The sequence below is a fragment of the Cololabis saira genome, chromosome 7, assembly GCF_033807715.1.
Source record: "Cololabis saira isolate AMF1-May2022 chromosome 7, fColSai1.1, whole genome shotgun sequence".
In the NCBI taxonomy this organism is placed as follows: domain Eukaryota; kingdom Metazoa; phylum Chordata; class Actinopteri; order Beloniformes; family Belonidae; genus Cololabis; species Cololabis saira.
This window is the reverse complement of record NC_084593.1, coordinates 24,676,555-24,693,098: the sequence shown is the minus strand read 5'-3', so window position 1 is coordinate 24,693,098 and position 16,544 is coordinate 24,676,555.

Sequence of the window (16,544 nt, the reverse complement as noted above, 5' to 3'; positions counted from 1 at the left end):
CTCCTCCTGGTGCAGGGACGGGGGTTTTGACCCGATCTCCTGTCCGTTACAAATTGTACTGCGGTACCTGCAGTATCTGTTTGAGGCGGGCCGGGCGGCCTCGACCTTGAAGGTGCACGTAGCGGCTATTTCTGTCCACCATGGCCACATCGATGGTAGACCAGTTGGTGCGCATTACTGGGTGGCACAGTTTCTGCGGGGTGCCAGGAGACTGCGCCCCCCCAGAGTGCAGCGTGCAGCAGCATGGGACCTGCCGCTGGTCCTGCAGGCCTTGGGCGAGGCCCCCTTTGAGCCTATGGCAGGGGGGTCCTTGAGGACGACGTCATGGAAGACCGCCTTTCTGTTGGCTGTTACGTCTGCCAAGCGTGTGAGCGAGCTCCACGCCCTTTCAGTCAGTCCTACGTGCCTTCGGTGGAAGGCAGACAGCTCAGGAGTGACCCTGTGGCCAAATGTCGCTTTCCTGCCAAAGGTGTTACCCCCTGACCATGCCAATCAGGCCATAGAGTTGGCAGCATACCATCCTCCCCCGTTTGAGTCCCGGCTGGAGGAGCGGGCTAATTTGCTGTGCCCAGTCCGGGCGTTGCGGCTCTACCTTCAGGCAACACAGAGCTTTCGACGCTCTGAGCAATTGTTTGTGTGCTACAGGGGGGCGCACAAGGGCCGTGCCCTGTCGAAGCAACGTCTCTCCCACTGGATTGTTGAAGCAATCAAACAGGCTTATGACGTGGCAGGTAGACCTGCCCCTTCAGGCGTTGTCTGTCATTCCACCAGGGGTGTGGCCACTTCCTGGGCGGCAATGAGAGGGGTACCGTTGTCTGAGATCTGTGCAGCGGCATCCTGGACGGTGCCGTGCACCTTCTCCAGGTTCTATCGCCTTAACGTGGCCTCTGGGTCCACGCTGGCTTCGGCCGTTCTGCCTTTGGCTTCTACGGCTGACCACTAGGTGGGTGTTGTTCCTCGTGACAGTGCTGGTATGAGTCATCCACTCTGCTTACTGCCACTGGCAGTCTGGAAGGAATGAAACAGAACGTAAGTTACGGATGTAACTATGGTTCTGTGAATTCCTGGATGACTGCCAGTCACACCGGTCACTCCGAACTTCCTGCGAGAAGATTCTGGGAGGCCGGATGTAGTCTACCGGGCGGTATTTATAGACGCACAGGTAGCCTACACGTCACTCACGTGACACTGTTGTTATTAAATCTCGACCTGCGCGGAGCGCGAGGAGACATATCCACTCTGCTTACTGCCACTGGCAGTCATCCAGGAATTCACAGAACCATAGTTACATCCGTAACTTACGTTTTATAGTCTCAAAGGAGAAATTAAAACTGTTAACAGGTGTTCTTTTTCATCATGAGTTAAAATTAAAACTCTATGATACAAAAATGACGTTTATTTTGATAAAACTGAGGTCTCTTCTAGATTACCATCATGAGTTAAAAAAGAAAAGTCTGCATATATATCTATGTACTTAGATGTTGTATAAACTTTGGCGATAACCTTGAACATCTTTGCCTTCTGTTCAGCTTGCAATCTTCCTCTGCCAGCAGGACTCCGCTACAAGTCACTCTTCACAACAGGTCTGCGACTGGGACTCTGAGGGCCCTGGGAGCTGATAACAGTGTTGGGAATGAGATGTGAAAGAAAACAGAGAGAAAGCTGTGCAATCAGTCTTTTTAGAGATACAGTTGATACATGAAAATGTCTTCTTCTGCAGCCTGCAAAGGCAATAGAGACAACCGGCACAATGCCAACTTAGGTGTTTAAGGAAACACTTCTGTGATAATAACAAAAGGTTAACAATGTATAAACATATTTACATTATGCTGTGGAAACTAATATTACAATATTTCGTGCAACACTATTTATACTTTATGTGAATGGAGTTATGGGAATCTGTCACTAAAATTAACACAGTGATTATTTCGGTGCTGTTGTTCTGGGAATCTAAAATACTTTAGTTTCAACTAATCCATACAATAATCAAATGATAAATCCTATCAATTAATGAGATAAAGACCTTCACAGATCCCATGAATCCAATTATCTTATCCAAGATTACATTTTTTCTAGTTTCAAGATAAGAATAAGTACCACAGTGCGTCCCATGCAGCTCAGGACGTAGCAACTTGATGCTACAGAAGGCTAACTGCAGTAAAATTGCAACTACATTCCAACTTTCAGGTTAAAGCCAGAGCGGTAGTGAGAAAAGTTGCAATGCATCTACCAGCCACTGGGGGCGGGCTTTAAAAGTGAGTCAATCTTCTTTGATCTCCATGTTAAAAACCCAACTTTTCAGCCTGGTTCAGAACAGGCTTTTGATCTCCATATGTACATTTTATGATCACTGTGCCACATCAGGTTAAATCATTTAAAGTAACATACTTATATATAATAAGGGCTGTAGTCTTTTGAGTGACAGCTGGCATAGTCAATGGATAGCTATCACCATTTATTTCTACAGTACTTAGCACTTTGCCTGGTATTGAGTTCTGATCATAGCACCTGAGCTGTGAATAAACACCTAACAGAGTACAGTCATTCACATTTTATAGAGACATTTTGTAGGGCTGTTAACCTAACAGACCCCTGACTGGCTGTATAGGCTGACCTGGAAGGATCCGAGGACGAAGCTTAGCTGATATGAGGCAGCTTGTGACTGCTGGTACCCGCAGTCACTCATCCTACATTAATGTTGGCTTCCAGCAGAGTTCACGTTACAGCTCCTGCAGAACTTGTTATGGATGTTGTTTCCTTAGCGACAATTGGAAAGAGGATGTTTGGACATATTTGAAGGGAACGAATGCAAATAATAATATCATCATGGGTCATAAGCTAAGTCAGCCAAGCAAAAACAGCTAACTGTGACTTTAAATAAGCTTAAAATTGTTACGTCAGTATCACACATAAGAGAGGTACCATGCCTCATTACTTTCTGTTGTGTGAATAAAATATAAAACACATTTCAATGTTGATGGCATTGAGATAGTGGTGATATGATGTGAGAGCATGTGAACAGAATGAATTGTGTCACACTCATGACAAATGTTTCAGACTCAACAGGTCTCACTGTAAACGTGTCTGCCTCTTTATACATGTTGGCCAGGTGTTTTCTTGTTTTATTGATTTAGGATGCTACTATGAGTCGTGTGCAATGCTCCGACTGCAGCATACCAAAAAAAATTTCAGAGGATGCATGTTCATTTGCACAAATATAGTACAATAGCTACGTTACAGCGACCTACGTTGCTGCATTGAACACTGGGATTTCACCACCTGCTGCTGTTGTACTGATAACATTTTTTTCTTTGTAGACAATTCCTTAAGCTTCACTTGGGCCTCAGCTGTTTAAAACACCCACATGTACCACAATTTCTGGGCTGGCTTCCATTTGTGACTTGAATGTGTGAATGAGTACTGGACCAATCCTGAACTGTAAGGCGTCACTGAGGGGCAAAAAACCCCAAAACAAAACATTCTTCCTTGGTGCTGCTATAAAAAAAAAGTAAAATTGTGGCAGTGATTTGGGACTTCTCCTTTTATCATAGTCCTCAGACAAGTAATTGTTTCAAGTTAATGACTTTATATCACAGAGTGTTGTTAAGGAATAAAGTAAAGTGTGCTGTGTATTCAATCATCTTTCAAGTTTCTAGGAGCATCTTGGGCTGAAGCCTGGCTTTTGTCTTCCCTTATCTGGATGGAAAGAAGATCTGTGATGCTTTCTTCAGTTCACTTGGAAATAGTAAGATTTTAACATTACCAGCCCGCTGAGCTCAGTTCAAACTTTTAAAGACATACTTTCATTTGGGAAAGAATTGTCAATCTTACTCTTACACTAATTTAACATCAGGAATGCTTTTCTGCCATGCAAGGAGAAATCCCGAAGAAATTCTGCCGGAAGATGTCTGCACGTGAGACTGAGCCGTGTTTGCTCTTTCCCTTTATCGTCTTAAGCTAAGCACTCAAATCAAAAACCACCCCCCACAGTTTACTGAATACATAAATTAAAGGGTTGGTATATTGTTTGAAGGGCAGCCAAAAGAAGAAGAAGAAGACTTTTCAGAGTGTTTGTGGCTCTATGGCTAGACAGAGGAGGTGAAGACAAAAGCAACGTGTTGTGATTTGAACTTGCGTCTCCTGCACGAGGGCGACAGTCTCTGGATATGGTTGATGTGTGCAACCAACTGAGCTATCCAGGAGCAAAAATTGTCAGACTATTCTTTTTGAAATGCTAAATCCATTAGGATTACTTAGTTAATGCCACTCTCTAAATGTTTGACTACTTTCCTCACGCTTCTTTGTGGTGGTGTTGTGCAACTCATAGGTAGCTTGGCTGTCCAGTTATCAAGGCTAATGATAATTCTATTAAAGAATTATTAATAATTAATAAAGTTGACTATTTATCAAATTGTATTATCAAAAATGATAATTCTCGTAGGGGCACCACCGCCGGGGCCTTACTTCCGGTGGGATTCGATAACTAACAGCAGAAAATCAGTCTCATTATGATTTGAATTATCCTGCAGAACAGCAAATCTTACAGAATAACAGTGAAGGCGTGATGTCCGAACACTAGGCTCTGCTTAAACAAATCAATTTGTGACCAAATCTTGCATGAAATAACACAACCACCCATAAAGAAATCAATCAGAATTTATTTACATACGGGTGTCAAAAGATGATAAACGCAACACCCAAATAAACCTGATGGCAGAAATGGCTTAAGTATCCATAAAACAATTAATTAACTAGAAAAACAACAATCAATAAAATGAAACATAAACGTTAAATGCATGGAATGGAAAAAAAGAAGAAATCAAGCAATAATAACGAAGATACAGAACATCTACAGTTCAACGGGGCTCCTGTGGTCTTTTAAAGATGGACGCGCCCTCTGGGCCACGTGCAATCGGACCGGATGGCGAACGCAGCATTTAAAACGTGCCTACGGCAGAAAACAACGACTACCAAATAATCAAACATGAATGACTAGCAGAAAGTAGTGACTACAAATTAATGAAAACCGTTCTGATAATGATGCTGATGTAATCTCAGCTCTGAACACAGATTTAGCTCTGTAACACTCTTAAGTTACTGATAACCCAGGTCTCACAATCTCACACACAGTTCTGAACACTCTTAAATCCTACTGATCACTGCTACGCGGGCTCACGTCTCCTCTGGGATCCGGACTCGGGTGCCTGCGGGTTTGCCGACTGGGTTCGCGGTCCTGCTGGGGTTTCGCAGTCAGGCTATCGCGTCCCGTCCCTTCCCCTGAAACGGATTAGACAGCGGCGGGGCCGCCTCGTGCCGGGCCGTGGTTCCGGACCAAAACGGAGGCTCACACGCATTCCTAGGCGCGGCGGGGGGACCGGTCTCTCCTTGCCGTGCTTCCCTCTCTGCGCCGGTCGCCGACGCGCGGCCGTCCGGGCCCCGGGAGAGCTCACGCCGGGCGAGACGCCGGCCGTCCGTCCCCGATCCCTGCGCCGGTTCGCAGACAGGGGCTCGGAGCGGGGAGGGGGGGTTCAGTCAGAGAACTCAATCGCAGCTGTGTCCCGATCTGGTTGCCGGGAGCGCGTGGGCGTCGGAAGCTTGGATCTGTGAACTTAAAGAAGAACAGAGTTTAGTGAGAAATCGGAGCCTCCCGGGGGACCGCGGCTTCAACGGCCGGACCCCGCAGGGCCCGGTCCGGTGCGGGCCTCCTGCCTCCCCCCAGCCCGGGGGGAGAGAGAGGAGATGGGATGCTTTGGCCTGCGCCGATGAGATGAAGTTGAGAAGAGAAGCTTAGTGAAAGGCCGGAGCCTCCCGGAGGCCGCCGCTTCAACGGCCGGACCCCGCGGGCCCGGTCCGATGCGGGCCTCCTGCCTCCCCCCAGCCCGGGGGGGGGAAGATGGGATTTTGGCCCAGAGCCAACGATCCAGCTCGGATGAGAGGGTGATCGGAAGAGAAGAGAGAAAGAAGCAGCGGCAGGAGTTTTGATCCTACGCGCGCTGCGGTGACGTCATCGGTGCCTCATTGCGATTGGATGCGCGCCGCTTGTAGGCGACACTCCCCCCACGCAAGGCATGCTGGGGGTTGTAGTTCAGGCAACAGCGGTCATTTTATGAGGCACATTAAAGCGGAAAAGGGGGGGTTCAAAGAAGCAGTACCATTTTGAGGTCTGGTTTTGGGGTCCGCTGCATCCGGCTCCCCCCCAGGGGGTGTCGTAAATCCCCAGGGAGTCTGTTTCCCTGGCAGAAACTTTCCTTGCTGGCTTTGATCTGTTTTGACCCCCCCTCTTGGGGTCATAAACTTGCTATCTCGGGCTAGGCAGTGGGGTCGCAAACGGACTATCTCGACCCAGGCCGAGATAACCAGGAATTAGCAGCAGGGGGTCGCAGGACTTCAGGAAGAAGGGGCAAAGTCTGGTTTTACAGGTCCTCATAATCACAAAATATTCATACATTTATAAGTCCAGATGATCACTGGGTGCGGCCCAACAATCCCCCCTTTAAGATTCGATGAAGGACTGCAGGGTCCGCGTCGGAGCTAAAACAAACGGTCCAAGTCCATGTGATCATCAAACTCTGAGGGCGTGAGCTGGCCTGGTTAGTCCACTAGGCGAGCAATGCACAAAAATACGAAAAGAACAACATATTTGAAGCAATAACATCATTCATTTACCTAACACAGTGATATCACTCTTAAAGTGCGGTAGATGAAAGATAAAAGGAGGGGTTAGTTAGGTTTCAGGATGTACACTGTACCTAAAATCAAAAGCCAACAATTTAACCACTCTTTGATTAATTGCTAGGCGACAAAAACACACATTAACTTATGTTTGGCTGTGGAAGCCTGAAAGTTGTGTGTAGGCGTGAATTTTTCTTTAACGCCACAAGGTATCCTACCCCCCTTTCCAGGTGTGGAGCGGACTTCCACTTCTGGGTCAGAAAAATTGTGAGGGGGCCGCTGCATACAAGGTAATGCAGCTGTTCAGTGTTCTTTGGCTAAAAAAGGTCAAACGTGGGACCCCCCTCGCTCTAAGGTACGGCGTCTGCGCCTTGGTTGTTCTTCTCTGGTTTACTTTAAGAAAACGCTGAGCTGCTTCTTCAGCGTCAGTAACAGTGAAAACTGGGAAGGGCCGCAGCTCCTTTCGGGTAATTAATTTATCGGCTTACTCATAGTGGCGTCTGACCAGGGGGCTCAGGGGATGAGATGACCGGGCTCGCCACCTTTTTGGGTCCAGCCTAAGAACAGACTTGCCTGTCGGTCCATCTCCATCAGCCTGGTCACCTCTGCTGGTTCTCTGTCCACTGCGATGAGCTCTCTGCCATTAATAACCACACCTCAGCTCATGGTCCAGGCCCCAGCGCTTCGCTTGGGATTCTGGCAAGAGATTACACTTATTAACGAAGTCAGCTCACGTTATCACCCAGATTAGAAGAAATTAAACCGATAACAAACCCTGAGAGACTGGGGTATTGGTTATAACCTTAGAAGCAAGACCCAACTGAAAGGAATTAATAAAGTGAATTAAAAGGGAGGAATCTTTAAATAACTTTAAATTAAAGATTCAACTTAAAACACAGTAGAGATTAATCTGAGAAGATTAATAACTCACATGGGGTAATCAGCAAAAGTTCAATTAATAGAATTAAAGAACTTAAGTCAACCATCACCTTCAGTTAAGTATGGTTGCAAAAGGGGATTAATCAGAGATTAATAAAATAGTGATCCCTCAATAAAAGTTCAGATTAATAAAAATCAGGAATTTACAGCGAGCCAACCATTAGTTTCCATGGAACCTGGTTGCAAGAGGAAATTACTCAAACAGATTCACAAACATTGAGTGATAGAAAAAGTTCAGGTTAATAAAATTAACAGAACTTAAAGCAAACCCAACCATTACCTTCAGTGAAGCAAGGTTGCAGAGGAAATCAATCACAAGATTAATAATCGTGTGATGAAAAATAAAAGTTCAAATTAATAAAATTAAAGAACTTAACAAAGCAATCACCCTTTGGTGAGGCGAGGTTGCCATTAGAACAGGGATGTTTTAAAATAACCGTAGGAATCAGATAATGAGGGGGGAAGAAAAATAAAAATATTTTCTTTCCCGATCAAAATTAATGTTCTGTTATTTCATACAAACTGGTCACAAATATCGTTTCGAGAGCCTCACACGGGGCACCATTTATGTTGTGCAACTCATAGGTAGCTTGGCTGTCCAGTTATCAAGGCTAATGATAATTCTATTAAAGAATTATTAATAATTAATAAAGTTGACTATTTATCAAATTGTATTATCAAAAAATGATAATTCTCGTAGGGGCACCACCGCCGGGGCCTTACTTCCGGTGGGATTCGATAACTAACAGCAGAAAATCAGTCTCATTATGATTTGAATTATCCTGCAGAACAGCAAATCTTACAGAATAACAGTGAAGGCGTGATGTCCGAACACTAGGCTCTGCTTAAACAAATCAATTTGTGACCAAATCTTGCATGAAATAACACAACCACCCATAAAGAAATCAATCAGAATTTATTTACATACGGGTGTCAAAAGATGATAAACGCAACACCCAAATAAACCTGATGGCAGAAATGGCTTAAGTATCCATAAAACAATTAATTAACTAGAAAAACAACAATCAATAAAATGAAACATAAACGTTAAATGCATGGAATGGAAAAAAAGAAGAAATCAAGCAATAATAACGAAGATACAGAACATCTACAGTTCAACGGGGCTCCTGTGGTCTTTTAAAGATGGACGCGCCCTCTGGGCCACGTGCAATCGGACCGGATGGCGAACGCAGCATTTAAAACGTGCCTACGGCAGAAAACAACGACTACCAAATAATCAAACATGAATGACTAGCAGAAAGTAGTGACTACAAATTAATGAAAACCGTTCTGATAATGATGCTGATGTAATCTCAGCTCTGAACACAGATTTAGCTCTGTAACACTCTTAAGTTACTGATAACCCAGGTCTCACAATCTCACACACAGTTCTGAACACTCTTAAATCCTACTGATCACTGCTACGCGGGCTCACGTCTCCTCTGGGATCCGGACTCGGGTGCCTGCGGGTTTGCCGACTGGGTTCGCGGTCCTGCTGGGGTTTCGCAGTCAGGCTATCGCGTCCCGTCCCTTCCCCTGAAACGGATTAGACAGCGGCGGGGCCGCCTCGTGCCGGGCCGTGGTTCCGGACCAAAACGGAGGCTCACACGCATTCCTAGGCGCGGCGGGGGGACCGGTCTCTCCTTGCCGTGCTTCCCTCTCTGCGCCGGTCGCCGACGCGCGGCCGTCCGGGCCCCGGGAGAGCTCACGCCGGGCGAGACGCCGGCCGTCCGTCCCCGATCCCTGTGCCGGTTCGCAGACAGGGGCTCGGAGCGGGGAGGGGGGGTTCAGTCAGAGAACTCAATCGCAGCTGTGTCCCGATCTGGTTGCCGGGAGCGCGTGGGCGTCGGAAGCTTGGATCTGTGAACTTAAAGAGGAACAGAGTTTAGTGAGAAATCGGAGCCTCCCGGGGGACCGCGGCTTCAACGGCCGGACCCCGCAGGGCCCGGTCCGGTGCGGGCCTCCTGCCTCCCCCCAGCCCGGGGGGAGAGAGAGGAGATGGGATGCTTTGGCCTGCGCCGATGAGATGAAGTTGAGAAGAGAAGCTTAGTGAAAGGCCGGAGCCTCCCGGAGGCCGCCGCTTCAACGGCCGGACCCCGCGGGCCCGGTCCGATGCGGGCCTCCTGCCTCCCCCCAGCCCGGGGGGGGGGAAGATGGGATCTTGGCCCAGAGCCAACGATCCAGCTCGGATGAGAGGGTGATCGGAAGAGAAGAGAGAAAGAAGCAGCGGCAGGGGTTTTGATCCTACGCGCGCTGCGGTGACGTCATCGGTGCCTCATTGCGATTGGATGCGCGCCGCTTGTAGGCGACACTCCCCCCACGCAAGGCATGCTGGGGGTTGTAGTTCAGGCAACAGCGGTCATTTTATGAGGCACATTAAAGCGGAAAAGGGGGGGTTCAAAGAAGCAGTACCATTTTGAGGTCTGGTTTTGGGGTCCGCTGCATCCGGCTCCCCCCCAGGGGGTGTCGTAAATCCCCAGGGAGTCTGTTTCCCTGGCAGAAACTTTCCTTGCTGGCTTTGATCTGTTTTGACCCCCCCTCTTGGGGTCATAAACTTGCTATCTCGGGCTAGGCAGTGGGGTCGCAAACGGACTATCTCGACCCAGGCCGAGATAACCAGGAGTTAGCAGCAGGGGGTCGCAGGACTTCAGGAAGAAGGGGCAAAGTCTGGTTTTACAGGTCCTCATAATCACAAAATATTCATACATTTATAAGTCCAGATGATCACTGGGTGCGGCCCAACAGTGGTAACGGTTCCATTGCATGGAAGAGTGAACCGCTGCATCAAACTAAATAGACAAATGATCTCCATGCCAAAATAGGAGTCCATCCTCTTCCTGAGAACTCCTGTGTTCGCCCCAAACTCCCATCACACCCATCCACCCACGCACACACACACACACACACTCACACACTGAGACACAGATCTTTATTAAAAGATGGCAGCTGGAAAGTAAAACATTCTAAAAAGCAGCAAGAGCTAAATTGAATTACGAGGCTGGAAATAAAAGCCTGGGCAGTGAATCAAATCAGGGGCCCATTCTAGCAGCACTTACCATGCATGAAATGAGCTGCTAATTAGCTTGTAATCAGACAGTGCAGCTCTTGTGAGCCTAATGGGAACCCATTTGCAACTGAGAGTGTTTTCCACAAGAGTACATTACCCAAAACATCTCCCTGCTCTCGGAAAACATTTTGTTGTGCAAGCAAAATGCCTCGATTCCTGTATTGATCAAGCTTCGGAAATGATAAATGCTGCATTGTATTGCTTACATTATTGATGTCGCATCAAACTGAAAATAATGTTGGCCATCATGTCTTCTTTTTCTAGACATTTTGTAAGTGTTGACCTCATTGGTTCTGTAGTTCCCTTATTACTATTAAATTGGAATGTTATAAATTTGTGTCTCTTTTTTTTCTATTTTGTTTTGTATCCATCAGGAACTGTCCATATGTTCGCCGATCAATGACCTGAACATGCTAAACATGTTTGTTTCATGGCATGCAACACTGCCGAAAGGATTGTTCCTACAGGTTCATTTTCTGTAGGCGATTACCTCTGTTATTATTCTCTTATTAGCAACATGCAGCCAAACCATTCTGTCAAGCAAGCAGCTCCAGATTCAACAACAGAGGCCATCTCAGGGTGCTTTAAAAAGAAATAAACAAGTTATATACAAGTTCAATTAAGTCTATACAGTATTGAGTTCGGTCCAAATTGTTCTGACAATTCACAAAAATGCCTGCTATATCAAAGGAAACCAACAGATCACATTTAATCTTCACGGGTCAGCTGGACACAGTGGAGAAGAAAAATACTCTTAATAGGATGACACTTCCAGCAGAGGCAGACTCAGAAAATTGTCAGAGTACAGGATACAATGATACACAAAAACAGTAAAAGAAAAGAAGAAAAGAATGGATGAAGACAATGGACCATGACGAGGCCAGTCGATGTTCTGTACAAGAAAATTCCTCATATTTGCAAGGTCTATATTGTAAACAACTGTATCTATATACCAGCATTAATCTGACATGGTTTAACTGTTATTTTATAACACATTTCAAGAATCAGATTTGAAGATTCGTAGGTCAGTGGCAGAAAGTTCTGGAGGTGAATTTGTTTCAGTATCAAACGATGCTTGAATCTTCTAATTAAAAAGAAAAAGGAGGCAAACACAATATGTGAAAGTCATGAATCCGTTGGGTTATCGTCTAATGTCTCCTTCACTGGACTTCACTTACCTAAAACTGTATAGATACAGAATATTCTCTCATATGCTTCACTTCAACTGGCTCTAATTAACTGGAGAACAAGAGATCAAAGACAGGACGCATCTACAGTGGATAAAGGAGAATAACTGCCTGAAAGGTACTAAGAATGTCATAATGAGACCTTCATGCTTTGTACTTAGTGCTTCCTTGAATTCATGCATGCACCGAAGTAGCAGAAAAATGGCACAGTTGTCTGCACAAAGACTTTATCTCCCATCGTCTAAGAGTATAAACTGGATTTCTTTCTCTCCTCCCAAAACTCACTGAGCACATGAATGTAAATGCACACATCCTCTGAAATCCTTCTGAATTTAAACGTGTGTGTGTGTGTGTGTGTGTGTGTGTGTGTGTGTGTGTGTGTGTGTGTGTGTGTGTGTGTGTGTGTGTGTGTGTGTGTGTGTGTGTGTGTGTGTGTGTGTGTGTGTGTGTGTATACAGTGTGTGTATATATATATATGTATATATATATGATGTACCATCAGGTTGATTTTGTTTTCTTGCACAGAAGTCTGCACGCCACAAAAAGCCACTCTAATCCTCACGTGCGTGTGTGTGTGTGTGTGTGTGTGTGTGTGTGTGTGTGTGTGTGTGTGTGTGTGTGTGTGTGTGTGTGTGTGTGTGTGTGTGTGTGTGTGTGCAATCTGCTCACTACTTTGCCAAACACTTCATGATGTAGTGGGATTTAGTCGCAGCCGCGTCGCTCCAGTCCAGGTGGTGTGAACGCTCAGCACCATGCATGCACTGTTTGACAAACTGAGCAAGAAGCAACATGCTTTCAATTTTTTTTGTGTCTGCTTTTCCAGGAGTTGATATGTTTTATAATACTGTGATACAGTGATACTTGTGATACATCTGGTAGTTGCACGAGCTGAAGAGAGGACACAATCAAATCTTTAATGCGGTCTTGGACATGTTGCGCTCAAGAGATTGCCACAAAGATCCTCACAAGCACCAATAACACCCAGATTTATGTTATCTGATAAAAGATGTATGACGTTGTCTTTGTGTTTATGTGTTAATATTATTGGCTGCATTGGAAAACTCCAGAGTGGTGGTGACAGTCTGAAAAATAAGAGCAATAAAAATGTCTTAACGCTTAGATCAGACTAAAAGAATTAGAGTCCCAGGAAGCTGATGTTACACCGCACAAATATCAGAGGGAGCAGCTGAAAGTGGGTCACGTCATCTGGGAGAAGACGGCATCATTATCAAAATGGCCAAGCGTAAAAAAATGTCACCATCAAATTCTCAGCTGGATTCGGTTCCCTTTCAAAGATAATACTTCACGAATTAAATGTACAGTGAACAGTTTGTAGGGGCATACTATAAGATAAATGGTGAACCACTTACACACTCGAGCAAACTGGTTAGTAGCCCACTCTTCCTTTAAGGGAAGAAAATTCCAACTGAAATAACCAAAAACTGACAAAAATAATCATAAATAATGATTTGATGAACACTGAAAACTGAAAATTAGATGAGAATTAACGGGGTTTTGACTCCGGGGATTCAGCAAACTCTGTATTCGTAGCTGCAGCACTTACATTTTGATTAAGCACTTTATCAGCGGGCCTGACTCGTGCATCGTTCACGCCGCAGACTGGCTCCCAAATATTTCTGAGGCAGTTAATTACAGGTGCCAATCTCAAATAGGCAGAGCAATTCATTTTTCATAACAGGACTGCTTCCAGTTTGCTTCCATTTTAAATTTTATTCTAATTTGCTCTTGTCATTAAATATGTATGCTCAGAGTATTTCATGCATTTTTACAAATGAGAAAAAGTTGGGACTTTTTTCTTTTGGTTTCTTTCTTTTGTCATCAGCTTTAGGCCTGAAACACACTCCAGAAACGTTGACTGGCGCAATTCAGTGCTAGTTAAGAGGTGAAAGAAAAACAAGTTATTAGACGATTGTAATGATAATTTTGTATAAAAACTGTTTTCAGAACCGCATAGTGTTTATTACCCAACAGCACAGTATTTGTTCATCGCATTTACCTCAGAAGCCAGAACTGGGATTGAATCCACACTCTAGTTGACTGTGTTGCGGCTGCTGAGTCATAAAATACATGGTGGCTCACAGGACTGGAAGCTTTCCTCATGTTGGAACCTTTCCAAATGTTGCTAGTCATTATTAGCAATGCCAATTTAGCTCATCATTGGCCAGATAGTTCAAGACGATCTGGCTGTAAGATATGGAGAAAGTGGAGCTCCACTCTTGACCAGAAGCCCATGGCCTTCAATCTTGAGAGGTTAAGGTTAGAATAGCTATCAGTGAAGGTGGAGTTCACAAGCTTCAGATCTAGAGTGGAGCTCCACTTCTCCACAATCTGCTACCCGACCCCTCTTTCAGGAAGGAATTATCCATATGATGCACAATTATCCATATAACCTGTGCTCACTGCTCAGCCTTAACCTTATAATGCTGTATGGATCATACTTAATACATTCATTTCTGAGACCTTTGCACTACCCAAATAAAAAAGACAATTAAAAAAATCAAATAAAATACAAAAAATAAATAAATAATAATAATAATAATAATAATAATAATAATAATAATAATAATAATAATAATAATAATAATAATAAATACACCCAGATATATTCATATTAATACAATACGTGATTTTAATTTCAACATGTACCGTATTTTCGCGACCATTCGGCGCACCGTGTGGAAAGGCGCACCCTCATTTTTGTGTGTCATTTTTAGATTTAAAACATACATATGGCGCACCGACCCAAAAGGCGCAGTCTACAGAGCAGAGCTGCACACACGCGTGCCGCAAAACACGCCGGCCGGAAAACACACACACCCGCTGCAGAACGCACACACATGCAGAACGCACACACAAGCACACAAGCGCTTATTTAGAAAATAGAGCGGGAGCAAAACCTCTGTTTCTGCATTAAAGAGCTCCGCTAATTCAGCTGCGCCAGTCCGAATTTCCTCGGTGTCAGTCACTTTCTGCACAACAGTAAATAAACTTTTCATACCCCGTTGTGCGGATCCTCCACCGCGCAGAGCCCGTCTCTCCCCAGCGGGGTGGAGCAGCGCGCGTCACAGCGGCTTTAACCGGGAATGTGACCTGTTCGGACCGGCTGGGACCGAAGCCACCCACCTGTATGGGAGCAGGGGCTCCCGGGGAAAGACCAGCGGCATTTCGGCCGGATCTGCCCCGGGGATGGTGCGCCCTGGCCCGGCAAACCCGCGGCGGGAGCCTGGCGGCTCCTGAGCGCATCCTCTGCATCTTGGTTAGGCTACCAGAGATCAAACCGACAGATTTGCCTGAAAATCTCGCAGGGTGAAGTTGTTCCGACCTGGGACAGACCCCTGAATAAATAAAGGTAAGAAAATAAACGTTTCATACCCCGTTGTGCTGCGTTGTGCTGCGGATCCCGACCGCGGCGGGATCCGCAGCACAACGGCGGAGGGACGCGGCGTCCCGCGTCCCGGGTCCCGCGTCCCGGGTCCCGCTCCGCGCTGGTCCCGGGTCCGCTCCCCGTCTGCTCCCCCGCGCTGGACCCGCTCACACACGCGCTGTCGGGGAGCCGGTACCGGGGTTTGTATCCGACAGGAGCTCCAGTCCGAATTTCCAGACCTGTCTCAGCCACCTGATCATCATCATCCCTTCATCCAGCCACCCCTTTTCATTCGTCCTTATAATGACTCCGGCTGGAAACGTCTTATGCAAAGTTTTTCTTTTAAAAATCACCATAGGTTTCTGTCCATCAGCTGCGCCAGTCAAGCGCTACATAAATGAGAATCTGTGTGTGTCGCCGCGAATACACACCCGCGCATGTCGGGGTCCGGTACCGGGTTTGTAACCGACAGATTTGGCTGCAAATTTCGGAGGGTGAAGCTGATCAGACCTGAGACAGACCCCAGAAATCTCTGCTCGCAAAGCGGCCGGGAACCAGGTCGATTGGACCGCTTGGGGAACCAGGAAGTCGGCTGCAGCAGCGCCCATCACCGCGCTGCTCCAGCCGCTGCTTTAACCGGGGAAAGTCACCGGTTCCGACATGCAAAACACACGCGCGCTGCAGAACAAGTGTGCTTATTTAAATAGAGCGGGAGCAAAACTTAGTTTGATTGTATTTTATTTCACTTTACACATCAAGCAAATCCTTAAAAGTTTTCATCTTCTGTTTCGCATTAAACAGCTCAGTGGATGGTCTCATTCAGCTTCACCCGCCCCCTTCTCCCTTTACCGTTCTCATGGCCGGCCTTACATTACCGTAATTCAGGTAATAGACACGGCGCACCGTTTCTTAAGGCGCCCGGCACATTAAAAAAAAAAAAAAAAAAAAAAAAGTTGCGCCTTATGGTCGCGAAAATACGGTAATTAAGACAAATGAAAACAAAAAAAGGATATTCTGTGGTTGTTTTTTTTCCTGCTTTAAAGGACTCATTTTGTCCTTTTTACTGTGGCATACGGACAATGCTTCAGGTAGTACTCTGTAGCAGGCTTACAGTCGCTCTGACACCCAAAAACAAGATGTGGGCCAGTGATGATATTCATTGAACTGAGGATGTTTTATGGCCAGACGAGCCAAAGTTAAAGCAAGATTTCAGTGTGCATGTCCTCCATAAAGTACGGGAGAGGACCAGCGATGGTTTGGTGATGTTTTGCTGCTAGCTCTTGCCGACATGGAT